The sequence below is a fragment of the Macrobrachium rosenbergii genome, chromosome 56, assembly GCF_040412425.1.
Source record: "Macrobrachium rosenbergii isolate ZJJX-2024 chromosome 56, ASM4041242v1, whole genome shotgun sequence".
NCBI lineage: Eukaryota > Metazoa > Arthropoda > Malacostraca > Decapoda > Palaemonidae > Macrobrachium > Macrobrachium rosenbergii.
In genome coordinates, this window is record NC_089796.1 from 36,819,164 (window position 1) to 36,824,065 (window position 4,902).

At 35.0% G+C, this 4,902-nt stretch overlaps 1 protein-coding gene across 1 annotated transcript in view; it reads right to left on the reverse strand.

Moving 5' to 3' along the window:
- LOC136836755 (lachesin-like) overlaps positions 1 to 4,590 on the reverse strand; it is a 217,864-nt gene extending 213,274 nt beyond the window's left edge. The window contains exon 1 of the mRNA XM_067101307.1: positions 4,252 to 4,590. The gene's annotated coding sequence lies outside the window, so the exon portion shown is untranslated. The remainder of the gene's footprint in view (positions 1 to 4,251) is intronic.
- Positions 4,591 to 4,902: the final 312 nt, after the last annotated feature.

Consider the following 4,902-nt stretch of genomic DNA (forward strand, 5'->3'; position numbering starts at 1 on the left):
CACTTGGCTGAAGACCCTTCAGTGTAGATGTTATATATATATATATATATATATATATATATATATATATATATATATATATATATATATATATATATATATATATATATAATCACATTCCCTCTCTCTTCGAAATGAGAAGAAGAGCGCACATCCATATTCCCATGATAAACAGTGGATGGAAATAAAAGACTAGAAAGACAGCTACAGCCTTATAGGCAGGTACTCCAAACAGTAATTAAGATTGTAATATAGTTTATACTGTTAGAAAGCCACTTCCTACAAACGCAAGAGGTATTTAATACCTCTCAGGTTTAATTAGCCAAGTAAATTAATCCACATTTAACTACAAACTTCTGGTAAACGCTTGGCAATATTAGCTAAAAATGTCCGTCTTCTGAAAACAGAAAAAAGTTCTTAAAGATGATGCTGCTCTCTCTCTCTCTCTCTCTCTCTCTCTCTCTCTCTCTCTCTCTCTCTCTCTCTCTCTCCTAAATCTGTATATTGAGATGAGAAATAGAGATGAAACAAATTTCTTTTAACACTTGGCAAATCAAAAATATATTTTCTTTGAGAACATCAAGAAAATAACTTTACGAAGAAACACCTTAATGAACTATGAAAAGCTCATTAATTAACAACAAAAAGAAAGGAGAAGGCGCAGAACGCAAATCTATAACAAGACATGTTAATTCCCAACTGAATACTTTCATATTGTATTACTGAAGTCAGAATGAGAATAATTACCATGCATAAAGGAAGCACACATAAACTTACCTCAGCATGAATTTGACAACACCCTCTCTTACTTGAAAATGTAATTGCTCATGAATTGTGTAATTATACTAATCGAATGTGATTAAGATATACTCTGCGTTTATCTGATACTTATGAAAAGATAAAATAAAATTACCAGAAAGAGAGAGAGAGAGAGAGAGAGAGAGAGAGAGAGAGAGAGAGAGAGAGAGAGAGAGAGAGAGAGATTAGCGGTGTTCAATGAAATTGAAAATCTAGTTTTTTTTAAATAAATCATGAACACTTAATGTCTTGTTTTACGCTTAGTCTTTTCCTAAAAGTATATTCCTTCCGAAAGACTATTCAAAGTTTCCGCGGATAACATGAAAGGCTGACATAAGAGATAAGTCGAAGTCCCTGTTCCCATAACCTGCCTGTGTTGCCCTTCTCTCCATAAGGGCCGCTAGTTCCTCCATGTGAACGCTGCTCATTCGATCAACAACCGAACGGAGGCTCATCTTCATTTTTATTCTGAAATTCAACGAAAAGCATAAGCAATTGCAGGAACACTTTTCGCCTTCAGGTCAGTGCCATTCAGAAACGTAACCAAATTGGCCATAACTAAATGGAGAGTCACCTATTCAGTTACGAGCTGGTACACATAGAACTTCAGCCAAATGGTACTAGCTGGAGAAATATCTTTTTCCTTCATGTTGGGGCCCCTTACAACCATATTTATACGGAGGCTTATCCCCTGACAAACGTCCCTTAAAACCAAATCCTTATAGAAGCCCAACATTCCCCTATAAACTAACGGCCATTAAAAGCATAACTAAATGGAAGCCAACCTTCCAATCTCTTGCGAATGGTTATAGAAGCTTGGCTAAATGGAACTTGACCTTTCCTTCTTGGCCATTTTCCTTTCAAAGAATAGCCAGTCCCAATCAGGAACAAAACCAAATTAAGCCTCATTCATTGTTTTCTAGCCAGTCTCATTAGACGCATAGTCAAATGGACGGACATTTAACAATTTAACAATGAGGCTCGCCTTTAATTCTCTCTCTCTCTCTAGTCCTTATAAGAACAGCCAAACTGAGGCTCACTGTTCACTTCCTTGGCCAATCCTCATTGAATGCATATATCAGCGTGTGGCTTATTTTCTACATTCTGGTTGTTCCAAGTAGGACCCTAATCAAACCGAGAATTAACTTTCATTTTATGGCCAGTACCCATTACAAACATAACAGAATGGAGCCTTAATTTTTATCCTATGGCCAGTGTGCATTAGAAATAACCAAATGGAGACTCAACTTTAAGCCTTCTGTCTAACCCTCTTTGAAATCATACCGAATAAGGGGTCACATTTTGCTCTCTGGACAGCATCCCTTTGAACCATAAGTAACTATATTCATACATTTTGCAACTTGGCCACAAGCCTTTATGACTTTAAGCAAATTGGGCTTACTTTTTGTCTTCTGAACAACATTTCTGAGAACCGCCATTACAGGAGGCTTAACTCTTGCCTTAATGGGGACATCTTATATTACTATCACCAGCAGCAGATTCACCTCTAGTTTTTAGTGTGCACCTCTGACAATTATAACTAACTAAATGTTTGCATCTTGCCTTTAGGGAACCATCTCTCATAAGAACCATTACCATCAGGAGGTCCATCTCTCTCACTTTCAGAAAGGCATTCCAAACCAAACAGAAGGCTTATCTTTACAAGCATGGTTGTTTCTTAGAACCATTACCAAGAGAGCTTACCGACCGTTATGCTTCATGATAGGATCCCATAGAATCAATAGGGTTTTTAAGTTTGCATCCTACTTTATCCCCTTACGGGGATAGAGCCATGCACCCTCTTTTCAGCCTTTTACTTTGCCTCTAATCATGCTTCCTTTCTTCAGTCTTGCTGTCTAGCCTCTCTAACTATTACATCTTGGTGCAAATTTGGGGTTTTCTTCTAGTTCTACGTTTAGATGACTGTACTTACTCTCCTTTATTTTCTGGGCCTCGTTATCTTGCTGTCCAACCATTCCAACCCCACCTTTTAACTGTCTTAAGCACTGAATGGCCCAAATTTCATAAAATCAAAACATCTTGCTTCGTGGATGGTGCCCCTATAAAACAAAACTTCTCACTTTATGGACGACATCTTTAGAACAACAGCTAACTTAACACTAATCTCTTACGTCCATGGTGCCATTCCTTCGAATGATTTCCTTATAATAATCACAAACAAAGGGTTACCTCTTCCTTAAGCCTTTTTCCTCAAGACCATGACCAATGTCTTAGATATGAAGGCAATACAGTATGTTTGATCAACGGCCCCATAGGGGGTTCGTGCTGTCAGTGCACCTCATGCGGTGCACTGTAGGCATTATTTAAGGTTCTTTGCAGCATGCCTTCGACCCCTAGCTGCAATCCCTTTCATTCCTTTTACTGTACCTCCGTTCATATTCTCTTCTTTCCATCTTACTTTTCATCCTCTCATAACAATGGATTCATAGTGCAACTATAGATTTTTCCTCCTGTTACACCTTTAAAACCTTTTATTGTCAATTTCCGTTTCAGCGCTGAATGACCTCACGGGTCCCAGTGCTTGCCCTTTAACGTAAGTTCTATATTTTATTCTCTCTGTTCTCTTTCTTTTCTATATATATATATATATATATATATATATATATATATATATATATATATATATATATATATATATATATATATATATATATTGGTCACTGCTCTATTTAGCTCAGGCAGAGGCTTCTTCCTCCTGCATGGAAAACGTTGGGTTACTTGGTTTTATTGTTGTAAATTAAGCTAATCTTATGCCACCATGGGCTCTTGCTGCTGGAGCAGCCATAAGAAATATATGGTTTAGTGACTTTCTGGCCCTCTACGGCCTTTAAATATTTGGAATTCTCTTTCTGCTTTTTTTTCCTGACTCTTAAGGCTTCTCTTTATTTCCGAGGTAGGCGTCTCTCTTCCTTGGTGGATACGGCCCATCCTCCTATCTCCTTTTATTTTTCTTGTTTTGTTCGGGCCAGGGTTAGCAGGACATTGAGTTGCTTCGTCCCACTGACCATGACCTTCGATCTTTAAAAGAATTTGACACACGTTTTTTTTTTTTTTTATTAAATACGATACTTCAGTAACATTCTAACCGAAATGTCAGCGCATATCAATCGGGTCAAATTTTGAGATAGCCAATAGTAAAAAAAAAAAAAAAAAAGCAGTCTTGAAAGGCAACGAATTGACGATAGTCAACTTGGAGCCTAAGCACATGACTATTCATGCATTCAATAAAACTATACTAATTCTAATTTCACTGATAACATTTGCTCTGTTGTATGTGCATGAAAAGCTTGTTGAGTATAAGACTAAAAAAAAGATAAAAAGGAGTAAAAATAATATACTTTTCGGAAATTAATGAACAAACAGAGAGGCCCAAGTTACGATTTATAATGTTAATACATATTTCAGCAATATGTAATATATAAACACATTTACCTACCTTATATTTGGAGAGGTTAGTTACTTGGCACTTCAGTACGGCACTTTTACCCACAGCGGCTGTGTAATTTGAGACGGGTACCAAAAACCGAGGTAGATTCGTTGGTTCAGATCCTGCAAAGCGAAGAGGAAAAAATGAGATTCAGTTTACACCGATGTCCTAAAGTATACTGAAAATGTAAGTAACAAATCGTATGGGACTAAATGGAAGAAATAAACCCGCCTAAAAATGTAATGATTCTTGAGAACATGGCAACAATATAAGCGATGTCAAGAAATGAAAAAAAAAAATACTAACCGGGAAAAGGAATAAATGTCGTTTTCTCTCTCTCTCTCTCTCTCTATTATATATATATCTCTATATATATATATATAATATATATATATATATATATATATATATATATATATATATATATATATATATATATATATATATATATATATATATATATATATATATATATACATTTATATATATATATATATATATATATATATATATATATATATATATACATTTATATATATATATATATATATATATATATATATATATATATATATATATATATATATATATATATATATATATATAATTGTATAGTAGTATGAAGATGGAGTCAGACCAGTGGAGTTGAAGAACTT